Below are 13,162 nucleotides of genomic sequence, written 5' to 3'. Positions count from 1 at the left end.
CCCAGAGTGCGTCGTTTCCGGCACAGTGTGGCCGGGTGTTTTCCGAGTTCTCGCACGGATTGGTCACGCTCGCAAGCCGTGAGCCGCAGGCGATGAGCCCGGAGCTGAACGGGCCCCACTGGCTAGTTTGTAAGGCCAGGTGCATTGCCAACCACGACCGGCAGCGCAGAGGCTTTGAAGGCGGCCTGGGCTCCTGCAGCTGTGCAGCCACGCACTCTGGTTTCTCTTCATCTCGTACAAATCTTTCGCCTTTTACTAAAGATTTCCGTGGAGAGGAGCATGAATGAGTTCCATGCAATTTTTGTGCTTCCCTGCCTTCGGGTGGGGCGCAGCCTGGCTGGTCAAAGAGAGAAAACAAAAACGCTCGCAATCGGTCTTGTTATGGCGATTGTGGCAGTCTGCTCCGCGAGTCCTCGGTCTCCGGCCGTCTGATTGGCGCTCTTTTCTTTGGGGGGCGGGAAGTGTCCGGCCGCAGGGGATCTTGGGACCTCGCTTTGCATAGCGGCTTCCCAGAGTGCGTCATTTCCGGCACAGTGTGGCCGGGTGTTTTCCGAGTTATCGCACGGATTGGTCACGCTCGCAAGCCGTGAGCCGCAGGCGATGAGCCCGGAGCTGAACGGGCCCCACTGGCTAGTTTGTAAGGCCAGGTGCATTGCCAACCACGACCGGCAGCGCAGAGGCTTTGAAGGCGGCCTGGGCTCCTGCAGCTGTGCAGCCACGCACTCTGGTTTCTCTTCATCTCGTACAAATCTTTCGCCTTTTACTAAAGATTTCCGTGGAGAGGAGCATGAATGAGTTCCATGCAATTTTTGTGCTTCCCTGCCTTCGGGTGGGGCGCAGCCTGGCTGGTCAAAGAGAGAAAACAAAAACGCTCGCAATCGGTCTTGTTATGGCGATTGTGGCAGTCTGCTCCGCGAGTCCACGGTCTCCGGCCGTCTGATTGGCGCTCTTTTCTTTGGGGGGCGGGAAGTGTCCGGCCGCGGGGGATCTTGGGACCTCGCTTTGCATAGCGGCTTCCCAGAGTGCGTCATTTCCGGCACAGTGTGGCCGGGTGTTTTCCGAGTTATCGCACGGATTGGTCACGCTCGCAAGCCGTGAGCCGCAGGCGATGAGCCCGGAGCTGAACGGGCCCCACTGGCTAGTTTGTAAGGCCAGGTGCATTGCCAACCACGACCGGCAGCGCAGAGGCTTTGAAGGCGGCCTGGGCTCCTGTAGCTGTGCAGCCACGCACTCTGGTTTCTCTTCATCTCGTACAAATCTTTCGCCTTTTACTAAAGATTTCCGTGGAGAGGAGCATGAATGAGTTCCATGCAATTTTTGTGCTTCCCTGCCTTCGGGTGGGGCGCAGCCTGGCTGGTCAAAGAGAGAAAACAAAAACGCCCGCAATCGGTCTTGTTATGGCGATTGTGGCAGTCTGCTCCGCGAGTCCACGGTCTCCGGCCGTCTGATTGGCGCTCTTTTCTTTGGGGGGCGGGAAGTGTCCGGCCGCAGGGGATCTTGGGACCTCGCTTTGCATAGCGGCTTCCCAGAGTGTGTCATTTCCGGCACAGTGTGGCCGGGTGTTTTCCGAGTTATCGCACGGATTCGGCACGCTCGCAAGCCGTGAGCCGCAGGCGATGAGCCCGGAGCTGAACGGGCCCCACTGGCTAGTTTGTAAGGCCAGGTGCATTGCCAACCACGACCGGCAGCGCAGAGGCTTTGAAGGCGGCCTGGGCTCCTGCAGCTGTGCAGCCACGCACTCTGGTTTCTCTTCATCTCGTACAAATCTTTTGCCTTTTACTAAAGATTCCCGTGGAGAGGAGCATGAATGCGTTCCATGCAATTTTTGTGCTTCCCTGCCTTCGGGTGGGGCGCAGCGTGGCTGGTCAAAGAGAGAAAACAAAAACGCCCGCAATCGGTCTTGTTATGGCGATTGTGGCAGTCTGCTCCGCGAGTCCTCGGTCTCCGGCCGTCTGATTGGCACTCTTTTCTTTGGGGGTTGGGAAGTGTCCGGCCGCAGGGGATCTTGGGACCTCGCTTTGCATAGCGGCTTCCCAGAGTGCGTCGTTTCCGGCACAGTGTGGCCGGGTGTTTTCCGAGTTATCGCACGGATTGGTCACGCTCGCAAGCCGTGAGCCGCAGGCGATGAGCCCGGAGCTGAACGGGCCCCACTGGCTAGTTTGTAAGGCCAGGTGCATTGCCAACCACGACCGGCAGCGCAGAGGCTTTGAAGGCGGCCTGGGCTCCTGCAGCTGTGCAGCCACGCACTCTGGTTTCTTTTCATCTCGTACAAATCTTTCGCCTTTTATTAAAGATTTCCGTGGAGAGGAGCATGAATGCGTTCCATGCAATTTTTGTGCTTCCCTGCCTTCGGGTGGGGCGCAGCCTGGCTGGTCAAAGAGAGAAAACAAAAACGCCCGCAATCGGTCTTGTTATGGCGATTGTGGCAGTCTGCTCCGCGAGTCCACGGTCTCCGGCCGTCTGATTGGCGCTCTTTTCTTTGGGGGGCGGGAAGTGTCCGGCCGCAGGGGATCTTGGGACCTCGCTTTGCATAGCGGCTTCCCAGAGTGCGTCATTTCCGGCACAGTGTGGCCGGGTGTTTTCCGAGTTATCGCACGGATTCGGCACGCTCGCAAGCCGTGAGCCGCAGGCGATGAGCCCGGAGCTGAACGGGCCCCACTGGCTAGTTTGTAAGGCCAGGTGCATTGCCAACCACGACCGGCAGCGCAGAGGCTTTGAAGGCGGCCTGGGCTCCTGTAGCTGTGCAGCCACGCACTCTGGTTTCTCTTCATCTCGTACAAATCTTTCGCCTTTTACTAAAGATTTCCGTGGAGAGGAGCATGAATGAGTTCCATGCAATTTTTGTGCTTCCCTGCCTTCGGGTGGGGCGCAGCCTGGCTGGTCAAAGAGAGAAAACAAAAACGCTCGCAATCGGTCTTGTTATGGCGATTGTGGCAGTCTGCTCCGCGAGTCCTCGGTCTCCGGCCGTCTGATTGGCGCTCTTTTCTTTGGGGGGCGGGAAGTGTCCGGCCGCAGGGGATCTTGGGACCTCGCTTTGCATAGCGGCTTCCCAGAGTGCGTCATTTCCGGCACAGTGTGGCCGGGTGTTTTCCGAGTTATCGCACGGATTGGTCACGCTCGCAAGCCGTGAGCCGCAGGCGATGAGCCCGGAGCTGAACGGGCCCCACTGGCTAGTTTGTAAGGCCAGGTGCATTGCCAACCACGACCGGCAGCGCAGAGGCTTTGAAGGCGGCCTGGGCTCCTGCAGCTGTGCAGCCACGCACTCTGGTTTCTCTTCATCTCGTACAAATCTTTCGCCTTTTACTAAAGATTTCCGTGGAGAGGAGCATGAATGAGTTCCATGCAATTTTTGTGCTTCCCTGCCTTCGGGTGGGGCGCAGCCTGGCTGGTCAAAGAGAGAAAACAAAAACGCTCGCAATCGGTCTTGTTATGGCGATTGTGGCAGTCTGCTCCGCGAGTCCACGGTCTCCGGCCGTCTGATTGGCGCTCTTTTCTTTGGGGGGCGGGAAGTGTCCGGCCGCGGGGGATCTTGGGACCTCGCTTTGCATAGCGGCTTCCCAGAGTGCGTCATTTCCGGCACAGTGTGGCCGGGTGTTTTCCGAGTTATCGCACGGATTGGTCACGCTCGCAAGCCGTGAGCCGCAGGCGATGAGCCCGGAGCTGAACGGGCCCCACTGGCTAGTTTGTAAGGCCAGGTGCATTGCCAACCACGACCGGCAGCGCAGAGGCTTTGAAGGCGGCCTGGGCTCCTGTAGCTGTGCAGCCACGCACTCTGGTTTCTCTTCATCTCGTACAAATCTTTCGCCTTTTACTAAAGATTTCCGTGGAGAGGAGCATGAATGAGTTCCATGCAATTTTTGTGCTTCCCTGCCTTCGGGTGGGGCGCAGCCTGGCTGGTCAAAGAGAGAAAACAAAAACGCCCGCAATCGGTCTTGTTATGGCGATTGTGGCAGTCTGCTCCGCGAGTCCACGGTCTCCGGCCGTCTGATTGGCGCTCTTTTCTTTGGGGGGCGGGAAGTGTCCGGCCGCAGGGGATCTTGGGACCTCGCTTTGCATAGCGGCTTCCCAGAGTGTGTCATTTCCGGCACAGTGTGGCCGGGTGTTTTCCGAGTTATCGCACGGATTCGGCACGCTCGCAAGCCGTGAGCCGCAGGCGATGAGCCCGGAGCTGAACGGGCCCCACTGGCTAGTTTGTAAGGCCAGGTGCATTGCCAACCACGACCGGCAGCGCAGAGGCTTTGAAGGCGGCCTGGGCTCCTGCAGCTGTGCAGCCACGCACTCTGGTTTCTCTTCATCTCGTACAAATCTTTTGCCTTTTACTAAAGATTTCCGTGGAGAGGAGCATGAATGCGTTCCATGCAATTTTTGTGCTTCCCTGCCTTCGGGTGGGGCGCAGCGTGGCTGGTCAAAGAGAGAAAACAAAAACGCCCGCAATCGGTCTTGTTATGGCGATTGTGGCAGTCTGCTCCGCGAGTCCACGGTCTCCGGCCGTCTGATTGGCGCTCTTTTCTTTGGGGGGCGGGAAGTGTCCGGCCGCAGGGGATCTTGGGACCTCGCTTTGCATAGCGGCTTCCCAGAGTGCGTTGTTTCCGGCACAGTGTGGCCGGGTGTTTTCCGAGTTATCGCACGGATTTGGCACGCTCGCAAGCCGTGAGCCGCAGGCGATGAGCCCGGAGCTGAACGGGCCCCACTGGCTCGTTTGTAAGGCCAGGTGTATTGCCAACCACGACCGGCAGGGCAGAGGCTTTGAAGGTGGCCTGGGCTCCTGAAGCTGTGCAGCCACGCATTCTGGTTTCTCTTCATCTCGTACAAATCTTTCGCCTTTTACTAAAGATTTCCGTGGAGAGGAGCATGAATGAGTTCCATGCAATTTTTGTGCTTCCCTGCCTTCGGGTGGGGCGCAGCCTGGCTGGTCAAAGAGAGAAAACAAAAACGCTCGCAATCGGTCTTGTTATGGCGATTGTGGCAGTCTGCTCCGCGAGTCCTCGGTCTCCGGCCGTCTGATTGGCACTCTTTTCTTTGGGGGTTGGGAAGTGTCCGGCCGCAGGGGATCTTGGGACCTCGCTTTGCATAGCGGCTTCCCAGAGTGCGTCGTTTCCGGCACAGTGTGGCCGGGTGTTTTCCGAGTTATCGCACGGATTGGTCACGCTCGCAAGCCGTGAGCCGCAGGCGATGAGCCCGGAGCTGAACGGGCCCCACTGGCTAGTTTGTAAGGCCAGGTGCATTGCCAACCACGACCGGCAGCGCAGAGGCTTTGAAGGCGGCCTGGGCTCCTGCAGCTGTGCAGCCACGCACTCTGGTTTCTTTTCATCTCGTACAAATCTTTCGCCTTTTATTAAAGATTTCCGTGGAGAGGAGCATGAATGCGTTCCATGCAATTTTTGTGCTTCCCTGCCTTCGGGTGGGGCGCAGCCTGGCTGGTCAAAGAGAGAAAACAAAAACGCCCGCAATCGGTCTTGTTATGGCGATTGTGGCAGTCTGCTCCGCGAGTCCACGGTCTCCGGCCGTCTGATTGGCGCTCTTTTCTTTGGGGGGCGGGAAGTGTCCGGCCGCAGGGGATCTTGGGACCTCGCTTTGCATAGCGGCTTCCCAGAGTGCGTCATTTCCGGCACAGTGTGGCCGGGTGTTTTCCGAGTTATCGCACGGATTCGGCACGCTCGCAAGCCGTGAGCCGCAGGCGATGAGCCCGGAGCTGAACGGGCCCCACTGGCTAGTTTGTAAGGCCAGGTGCATTGCCAACCACGACCGGCAGCGCAGAGGCTTTGAAGGCGGCCTGGGCTCCTGTAGCTGTGCAGCCACGCACTCTGGTTTCTCTTCATCTCGTACAAATCTTTCGCCTTTTACTAAAGATTTCCGTGGAGAGGAGCATGAATGAGTTCCATGCAATTTTTGTGCTTCCCTGCCTTCGGGTGGGGCGCAGCCTGGCTGGTCAAAGAGAGAAAACAAAAACGCTCGCAATCGGTCTTGTTATGGCGATTGTGGCAGTCTGCTCCGCGAGTCCTCGGTCTCCGGCCGTCTGATTGGCGCTCTTTTCTTTGGGGGCGGGAAGTGTCCGGCCGCAGGGGATCTTGGGACCTCGCTTTGCATAGCGGCTTCCCAGAGTGCGTCATTTCCGGCACAGTGTGGCCGGGTGTTTTCCGAGTTATCGCACGGATTGGTCACGCTCGCAAGCCGTGAGCCGCAGGCGATGAGCCCGGAGCTGAACGGGCCCCACTGGCTAGTTTGTAAGGCCAGGTGCATTGCCAACCACGACCGGCAGCGCAGAGGCTTTGAAGGCGGCCTGGGCTCCTGCAGCTGTGCAGCCACGCACTCTGGTTTCTCTTCATCTCGTACAAATCTTTCGCCTTTTACTAAAGATTTCCGTGGAGAGGAGCATGAATGAGTTCCATGCAATTTTTGTGCTTCCCTGCCTTCGGGTGGGGCGCAGCCTGGCTGGTCAAAGAGAGAAAACAAAAACGCTCGCAATCGGTCTTGTTATGGCGATTGTGGCAGTCTGCTCCGCGAGTCCACGGTCTCCGGCCGTCTGATTGGCGCTCTTTTCTTTGGGGGGCGGGAAGTGTCCGGCCGCGGGGGATCTTGGGACCTCGCTTTGCATAGCGGCTTCCCAGAGTGCGTCATTTCCGGCACAGTGTGGCCGGGTGTTTTCCGAGTTATCGCACGGATTGGTCACGCTCGCAAGCCGTGAGCCGCAGGCGATGAGCCCGGAGCTGAACGGGCCCCACTGGCTAGTTTGTAAGGCCAGGTGCATTGCCAACCACGACCGGCAGCGCAGAGGCTTTGAAGGCGGCCTGGGCTCCTGTAGCTGTGCAGCCACGCACTCTGGTTTCTCTTCATCTCGTACAAATCTTTCGCCTTTTACTAAAGATTTCCGTGGAGAGGAGCATGAATGAGTTCCATGCAATTTTTGTGCTTCCCTGCCTTCGGGTGGGGCGCAGCCTGGCTGGTCAAAGAGAGAAAACAAAAACGCCCGCAATCGGTCTTGTTATGGCGATTGTGGCAGTCTGCTCCGCGAGTCCACGGTCTCCGGCCGTCTGATTGGCGCTCTTTTCTTTGGGGGGCGGGAAGTGTCCGGCCGCAGGGGATCTTGGGACCTCGCTTTGCATAGCGGCTTCCCAGAGTGCGTCATTTCCGGCACAGTGTGGCCGGGTGTTTTCCGAGTTATCGCACGGATTGGTCACGCTCGCAAGCCGTGAGCCGCAGGCGATGAGCCCGGAGCTGAACGGGCCCCACTGGCTAGTTTGTAAGGCCAGGTGCATTGCCAACCACGACCGGCAGCGCAGAGGCTTTGAAGGCGGCCTGGGCTCCTGTAGCTGTGCAGCCACGCACTCTGGTTTCTCTTCATCTCGTACAAATCTTTCGCCTTTTACTAAAGATTTCCGTGGAGAGGAGCATGAATGAGTTCCATGCAATTTTTGTGCTTCCCTGCCTTCGGGTGGGGCGCAGCCTGGCTGGTCAAAGAGAGAAAACAAAAACGCCCGCAATCGGTCTTGTTATGGCGATTGTGGCAGTCTGCTCCGCGAGTCCACGGTCTCCGGCCGTCTGATTGGCGCTCTTTTCTTTGGGGGGCGGGAAGTGTCCGGCCGCAGGGGATCTTGGGACCTCGCTTTGCATAGCGGCTTCCCAGAGTGTGTCATTTCCGGCACAGTGTGGCCGGGTGTTTTCCGAGTTATCGCACGGATTCGGCACGCTCGCAAGCCGTGAGCCGCAGGCGATGAGCCCGGAGCTGAACGGGCCCCACTGGCTAGTTTGTAAGGCCAGGTGCATTGCCAACCACGACCGGCAGCGCAGAGGCTTTGAAGGCGGCCTGGGCTCCTGCAGCTGTGCAGCCACGCACTCTGGTTTCTCTTCATCTCGTACAAATCTTTTGCCTTTTACTAAAGATTTCCGTGGAGAGGAGCATGAATGCGTTCCATGCAATTTTTGTGCTTCCCTGCCTTCGGGTGGGGCGCAGCGTGGCTGGTCAAAGAGAGAAAACAAAAACGCCCGCAATCGGTCTTGTTATGGCGATTGTGGCAGTCTGCTCCGCGAGTCCACGGTCTCCGGCCGTCTGATTGGCGCTCTTTTCTTTGGGGGGCGGGAAGTGTCCGGCCGCAGGGGATCTTGGGACCTCGCTTTGCATAGCGGCTTCCCAGAGTGCGTCGTTTCCGGCACAGTGTGGCCGGGTGTTTTCCGAGTTATCGCACGGATTTGGCACGCTCGCAAGCCGTGAGCCGCAGGCGATGAGCCCGGAGCTGAACGGGCCCCACTGGCTCGTTTGTAAGGCCAGGTGTATTGCCAACCACGACCGGCAGGGCAGAGGCTTTGAAGGTGGCCTGGGCTCCTGAAGCTGTGCAGCCACGCATTCTGGTTTCTCTTCATCTCGTACAAATCTTTCGCCTTTTACTAAAGATTTCCGTGGAGAGGAGCATGAATGAGTTCCATGCAATTTTTGTGCTTCCCTGCCTTCGGGTGGGGCGCAGCCTGGCTGGTCAAAGAGAGAAAACAAAAACGCTCGCAATCGGTCTTGTTATGGCGATTGTGGCAGTCTGCTCCGCGAGTCCTCGGTCTCCGGCCGTCTGATTGGCACTCTTTTCTTTGGGGGTTGGGAAGTGTCCGGCCGCAGGGGATCTTGGGACCTCGCTTTGCATAGCGGCTTCCCAGAGTGCGTCGTTTCCGGCACAGTGTGGCCGGGTGTTTTCCGAGTTATCGCACGGATTGGTCACGCTCGCAAGCCGTGAGCCGCAGGCGATGAGCCCGGAGCTGAACGGGCCCCACTGGCTAGTTTGTAAGGCCAGGTGCATTGCCAACCACGACCGGCAGCGCAGAGGCTTTGAAGGCGGCCTGGGCTCCTGCAGCTGTGCAGCCACGCACTCTGGTTTCTTTTCATCTCGTACAAATCTTTCGCCTTTTATTAAAGATTTCCGTGGAGAGGAGCATGAATGCGTTCCATGCAATTTTTGTGCTTCCCTGCCTTCGGGTGGGGCGCAGCCTGGCTGGTCAAAGAGAGAAAACAAAAACGCCCGCAATCGGTCTTGTTATGGCGATTGTGGCAGTCTGCTCCGCGAGTCCACGGTCTCCGGCCGTCTGATTGGCGCTCTTTTCTTTGGGGGGCGGGAAGTGTCCGGCCGCAGGGGATCTTGGGACCTCGCTTTGCATAGCGGCTTCCCAGAGTGCGTCATTTCCGGCACAGTGTGGCCGGGTGTTTTCCGAGTTATCGCACGGATTCGGCACGCTCGCAAGCCGTGAGCCGCAGGCGATGAGCCCGGAGCTGAACGGGCCCCACTGGCTAGTTTGTAAGGCCAGGTGCATTGCCAACCACGACCGGCAGCGCAGAGGCTTTGAAGGCGGCCTGGGCTCCTGCAGCTGTGCAGCCACGCACTCTGGTTTTTCTTCATCTCGTACAAATCTTTTGCCTTTTACTAAAGATTTCCGTGGAGAGGAGCATGAATGCGTTCCATGCAATTTTTGTGCTTCCCTGCCTTCGGGTGGGGCGCAGCCTGGCTGGTCAAAGAGAGAAAACAAAAACGCCCGCAATCGGTCTTGTTATGGCGATTGTGGCAGTCTGCTCCGCGAGTCCACGGTCTCCGGCCGTCTGATTGGCGCTCTTTTCTTTGGGGGGCGGGAAGTGTCCGGCCGCAGGGGATCTTGGGACCTCGCTTTGCATAGCGGCTTCCCAGAGTGCGTCGTTTCCGGCACAGTGTGGCCGGGTGTTTTCCGAGTTATCGCACGGATTGGTCACGCTCGCAAGCCGTGAGCCGCAGGCGATGAGCCCGGAGCTGAACGGGCCCCACTGGCTAGTTTGTAAGGCCAGGTGCATTGCCAACCACGACCGGCAGCGTAGAGGCTTTGAAGGCGGCCTGGGCTCCTGCAGCTGTGCAGTCACGCACTCTGGTTTCTCTTCATCTCGTACAAATCTTTCGCCTTTTACTAAAGATTTCTGTGGAGAAGAGCATGAATGAGTTCCATGCAATTTTTGTGCTTCCCTGCTTTCAGGTGGCGGGCAGCTGGGCTGGTCAAAGAGAGAAAACAAGCAAGTTCACAATCGCTCTTGTAATGGTGATTGTGGCCGTCTGCTCCGCGAGTCCTCGGTCTCCGGCCGTCTGATTGGCGCTCTTTTCTTTGGGGGGCGGGAAGTGTCCGGCCGCAGGGGATCCTGGGACCTCGCTTTGCATAGCGGCTTCCCAGAGTGCGTCGTTTCCGGCACAGTGTGGCCGGGTGTTTTCCGAGTTATCGCACGGATTGGGCACGCTCGCAAGCCGTGAGCCGCAGGCGATGAGCCCCGAGCTGAACGGGCCCCACTGGCTCGTTTGTAAGATCTGCGGCAGATCGTGTAAAGACGTTCAACTTTGTAACTACTGCACGCACAGGAAGCAGAATAAATTCCTCTTTCAAACTGTCAAAGGTTTGCTTTGCGAACGCTGCAGGACATCGCACAATCTGTTTTGAACGGGGACAAACGATTTCTTATGAGGCGCAGTAAGTACAGACGTTTAAAAAGCTCCACTGATGCCGACGATGCAGCATGAAGAAGCGCAACCTAACGTTTGACAGACAAAAGCCTGGCGCCGCTACGAGCAATATGAAATCAAACTGACAGCACACAGCGTTTCGCGCTGACTCAAAAGTGATCTCGACAGACGCTGTTCTCTGCATAACGCTGAAAGAGCTAAAGAGTGTTTCTGTTGAGACGTAACAAGCTTGTTTCTTTCTACCATGATGTTACCATGACAAAATCTGTCTTTAAACACCTTGCTCAGTCTCTGACGAGACTGTCAAGAATTGCTTTCGCTAATTGTATTGCAAACCGGCGGAAGCGGGGTATTGGGAAAAGTTTTCAACTAGCAATAATCGCGCATCGGCTAAACCTCAAAGGCTAAGATACTGCCACTGCGCAAAGCTGACGGTTGCCAGGCAACCGCGTGGATCCTATGGAAATCGTTATCAATCGTCTCATGGCATGTCGTTGCTGTAACGCTTCATATTTGCGGCCGGACACTTCCCGCCCCCCAAAGAAAAGAGCGCCAATCAGACAGGCGGAGACCGAGGACTGGCAGAGCAGACAGCCACAGTCGCCGTAATAAGAGCGATTGTGAGCGGTTTTGTTTTCTCTCTTTGATCAGCCCAGCTGCGCCCCACCCGAAGGCAGGAAAGCACAAAAATTGTATGGAACTCATTCATGCTCCTCTCCATGGAAATCTTTAGTAAAAGGCAAAAGATTTGTACGAGATGAAGAGAAACCAGAGTGCGTGGCTGGACAGCTGCAGGAGCCCAGGCTGCCTTCAAGGCCTCTGCCCTGCCGGTCGTGGTTGGCAATGCACCTGGCCTTACAAACGAGCCAGTGGGGCCCGTTCAGCTCCGGGCTCATCGCCTGCGGCTCTCGGCTTACCTGGCAGGGGAGATACCTTGATCAGCCTGTAGTTGGAGTAGTTGGATTGTTTTCTTGTTTTGTGGAAGCAGTGTTTGTTTTGCAGTTTGAGATGGCAACCTTTGGATCCCGCAAGAATGCTGTACATTTTGAGCTTTTGGATGACCTCTTCATGGATCGTATGCAGTTCAGCAGAAAAGTGTTACAGAAGGAACTTGGCTTTGAACCTCGGCACTTGGATTTCATCTTTGCTCTCCCAGGTCAGAAAGCATTTGAGGTTGTATTTGCTACCTATCCTCTGTTTGAACAATGCGTGGATGTCTTTGAGGCAAAAAGAGGGAAAGTTCCTGCACTTGAGAAGATCAACTTGCAGCCTCTGACACAGAGAGAGAGGAAAACGGTGCATGTTGTTATGTTCTCGGAACTGGCAAAGACGGAGGACATTCACATCTGGCTTAACCAGTACTGCACCGTCCACCATGGAACTGAGGTTAGAGATGTTGACGGTATAAAAACAGGAGCAAATTCGAGGTTCGCTTACTACCGGACAATGTAAATGGAGGCTTAAGGCACCTGCCCTCTACAATCCAGCTGGGCGCCTGCAATGGCTATGTTTTTTATGTGGGACAACCAAAGGTGTGTCGGCGCTGTGGTGCTGTGGGACACCTGGCATCGTCCTGCACTGTGAAATGCTGCAAGACCTGTGGCAAACAGGGACATTTAGCCTCTGACTGTTCAATGCTGCCAAAGTGCAATTTATGTGGCTCGGAAGGACACATTTTTAAGAACTGCCCTCACGCCTACGCCAATAAACTCAAAATGAGAAAGGATGAGGCAGTGCTTGTTTCAGCCAAACCGGCCCGAAAAGCCAAAGCAAACAACAAGTCAAACAAAGAACCCTTGTTGGACAAAGAGTCTCAGCCTCCAGCCAGGATCAGTCCTGCTGTGGCTCCGGGGCCGGTGGAAGAGAAATCCACTACGCTCCCACAACCGCAGACTGCACCAGACAAGCACGAGGGTTTGAAAACCCCCGAGAACAGCGAGGACCCCTCCCCCACTCCTGCTCCTCAGAACGAGGGCCAGTGTGGGGCCCCCCGGTGGAGCGGGTCCAGCGACGATACCCAGGATTCAGCGGAGCTGCTTTTCTCAGACTCTGCAAGTGCTACAGATGCCCTCCTCTCCTCCATCCAGTCCGTCACGGAGGATCTGCAACAGCTGGTGGGTGAGGGGGAAGAGGAGACTGGTGCATCGGCTGCACCCCTTTCCCCTCAGTGCTCCCAGGAGCTGGACTTGAGGAAAAGGAAAAATGACTCTGTTTTCTCCCCGAGCGAGGAGGAAGGAGAGCATGGCGATGGGGACAGCTGGAACCCCTCCACCCCTCTTTCTACCCCCTTCCTTGAAATGGACTCCGTGAACGCTTTTACTGCTGCCACCCTGATGAAGGCTCATTCAGAGGATGGCTGGCAGGAAATTGGTAAGAAGAAAAAGAAAGAGAAGGTAACAGGTGAGACCGAAGAGAAATGTGTTTTGTAAAGACTGGTTCCACTTTCTTATGTAAAATGGCTCTAAACATAATTTCTCTTAACACCAGAGGTATCAATGACAGAGTTAAATGCCAGTGTGTCTTTGATTACCTCCAGCAGAGAGAGGGAGATGTGTTGATGTTGCAGGAGTGTGCTTTAGCCTATCAAGAGAGGTATAAAAGCTTTAAAGATAGGTGGGATAAAGGGCCTTCTGTTTGGTCAGGGGACAATAACAACAGAGCCTCTGGCGTGGCCATTCTTTTCAAAGGATGGGCTTTCAAATTGAAAAGTATTC

At 56.4% G+C, this 13,162-nt stretch overlaps 22 non-coding genes across 22 annotated transcripts; 20 read left to right on the top strand and 2 right to left on the bottom strand.

The window, feature by feature from the left end:
- The first annotated feature begins 211 nt into the window (after nt 1-211).
- On the top strand, nt 212-328 carry LOC148633191 (U5 spliceosomal RNA). The gene has a single exon (XR_015934072.1). It is a non-coding gene; the product is annotated as a U5 spliceosomal RNA (small nuclear RNA).
- A 391-nt stretch (nt 329-719) lies between these two features.
- LOC148633190 (U5 spliceosomal RNA) lies at nt 720-836 on the top strand. The gene has a single exon (XR_015934071.1). It is a non-coding gene; the product is annotated as a U5 spliceosomal RNA (small nuclear RNA).
- Nucleotides 837-1,227: 391 nt separating this feature from the next.
- On the top strand, nt 1,228-1,344 carry LOC148633189 (U5 spliceosomal RNA). The gene has a single exon (XR_015934070.1). It is a non-coding gene; the product is annotated as a U5 spliceosomal RNA (small nuclear RNA).
- Nucleotides 1,345-1,735: 391 nt separating this feature from the next.
- Nucleotides 1,736-1,852, top strand: LOC148633188 (U5 spliceosomal RNA). Its single transcript, XR_015934089.1, has one exon. It is a non-coding gene; the product is annotated as a U5 spliceosomal RNA (small nuclear RNA).
- Nucleotides 1,853-2,243: 391 nt separating this feature from the next.
- Nucleotides 2,244-2,360, top strand: LOC148633187 (U5 spliceosomal RNA). Its single transcript, XR_015934022.1, has one exon. It is a non-coding gene; the product is annotated as a U5 spliceosomal RNA (small nuclear RNA).
- Nucleotides 2,361-2,751: 391 nt separating this feature from the next.
- LOC148633186 (U5 spliceosomal RNA) lies at nt 2,752-2,868 on the top strand. Its single transcript, XR_015934069.1, has one exon. It is a non-coding gene; the product is annotated as a U5 spliceosomal RNA (small nuclear RNA).
- A 391-nt stretch (nt 2,869-3,259) lies between these two features.
- On the top strand, nt 3,260-3,376 carry LOC148633185 (U5 spliceosomal RNA). Its single transcript, XR_015934068.1, has one exon. It is a non-coding gene; the product is annotated as a U5 spliceosomal RNA (small nuclear RNA).
- A 391-nt stretch (nt 3,377-3,767) lies between these two features.
- LOC148633184 (U5 spliceosomal RNA) lies at nt 3,768-3,884 on the top strand. The gene has a single exon (XR_015934067.1). It is a non-coding gene; the product is annotated as a U5 spliceosomal RNA (small nuclear RNA).
- Nucleotides 3,885-4,275: 391 nt separating this feature from the next.
- On the top strand, nt 4,276-4,392 carry LOC148633183 (U5 spliceosomal RNA). The gene has a single exon (XR_015934082.1). It is a non-coding gene; the product is annotated as a U5 spliceosomal RNA (small nuclear RNA).
- Nucleotides 4,393-4,783: 391 nt separating this feature from the next.
- On the top strand, nt 4,784-4,900 carry LOC148633182 (U5 spliceosomal RNA). The gene has a single exon (XR_015934075.1). It is a non-coding gene; the product is annotated as a U5 spliceosomal RNA (small nuclear RNA).
- A 391-nt stretch (nt 4,901-5,291) lies between these two features.
- On the top strand, nt 5,292-5,408 carry LOC148633181 (U5 spliceosomal RNA). The gene has a single exon (XR_015934021.1). It is a non-coding gene; the product is annotated as a U5 spliceosomal RNA (small nuclear RNA).
- Nucleotides 5,409-5,799: 391 nt separating this feature from the next.
- LOC148633180 (U5 spliceosomal RNA) lies at nt 5,800-5,916 on the top strand. Its single transcript, XR_015934066.1, has one exon. It is a non-coding gene; the product is annotated as a U5 spliceosomal RNA (small nuclear RNA).
- Nucleotides 5,917-6,306: 390 nt separating this feature from the next.
- Nucleotides 6,307-6,423, top strand: LOC148633179 (U5 spliceosomal RNA). The gene has a single exon (XR_015934064.1). It is a non-coding gene; the product is annotated as a U5 spliceosomal RNA (small nuclear RNA).
- Nucleotides 6,424-6,814: 391 nt separating this feature from the next.
- LOC148633178 (U5 spliceosomal RNA) lies at nt 6,815-6,931 on the top strand. The gene has a single exon (XR_015934063.1). It is a non-coding gene; the product is annotated as a U5 spliceosomal RNA (small nuclear RNA).
- A 391-nt stretch (nt 6,932-7,322) lies between these two features.
- On the top strand, nt 7,323-7,439 carry LOC148633177 (U5 spliceosomal RNA). Its single transcript, XR_015934062.1, has one exon. It is a non-coding gene; the product is annotated as a U5 spliceosomal RNA (small nuclear RNA).
- A 391-nt stretch (nt 7,440-7,830) lies between these two features.
- Nucleotides 7,831-7,947, top strand: LOC148633176 (U5 spliceosomal RNA). Its single transcript, XR_015934081.1, has one exon. It is a non-coding gene; the product is annotated as a U5 spliceosomal RNA (small nuclear RNA).
- Nucleotides 7,948-8,338: 391 nt separating this feature from the next.
- LOC148633175 (U5 spliceosomal RNA) lies at nt 8,339-8,455 on the top strand. The gene has a single exon (XR_015934074.1). It is a non-coding gene; the product is annotated as a U5 spliceosomal RNA (small nuclear RNA).
- A 391-nt stretch (nt 8,456-8,846) lies between these two features.
- On the top strand, nt 8,847-8,963 carry LOC148633174 (U5 spliceosomal RNA). Its single transcript, XR_015934092.1, has one exon. It is a non-coding gene; the product is annotated as a U5 spliceosomal RNA (small nuclear RNA).
- Nucleotides 8,964-9,354: 391 nt separating this feature from the next.
- On the top strand, nt 9,355-9,471 carry LOC148633173 (U5 spliceosomal RNA). Its single transcript, XR_015934086.1, has one exon. It is a non-coding gene; the product is annotated as a U5 spliceosomal RNA (small nuclear RNA).
- A 391-nt stretch (nt 9,472-9,862) lies between these two features.
- Nucleotides 9,863-9,976, top strand: LOC148633172 (U5 spliceosomal RNA). Its single transcript, XR_015934088.1, has one exon. It is a non-coding gene; the product is annotated as a U5 spliceosomal RNA (small nuclear RNA).
- A 760-nt stretch (nt 9,977-10,736) lies between these two features.
- Nucleotides 10,737-10,878, bottom strand: LOC148633171 (U4 spliceosomal RNA). Its single transcript, XR_015934052.1, has one exon. It is a non-coding gene; the product is annotated as a U4 spliceosomal RNA (small nuclear RNA).
- Nucleotides 10,879-11,111: 233 nt separating this feature from the next.
- LOC148633170 (U5 spliceosomal RNA) lies at nt 11,112-11,225 on the bottom strand. Its single transcript, XR_015934084.1, has one exon. It is a non-coding gene; the product is annotated as a U5 spliceosomal RNA (small nuclear RNA).
- Nucleotides 11,226-13,162: the final 1,937 nt, after the last annotated feature.

Source organism: Lepisosteus platostomus, unplaced genomic scaffold (genome assembly GCF_059453375.1).
Source record: "Lepisosteus platostomus isolate fLepPlt1 unplaced genomic scaffold, fLepPlt1.hap1 Scaffold_48_H1, whole genome shotgun sequence".
Lineage (NCBI taxonomy): Eukaryota > Metazoa > Chordata > Actinopteri > Semionotiformes > Lepisosteidae > Lepisosteus > Lepisosteus platostomus.
This window is presented reverse-complemented; position numbering and strand designations above follow the sequence as displayed.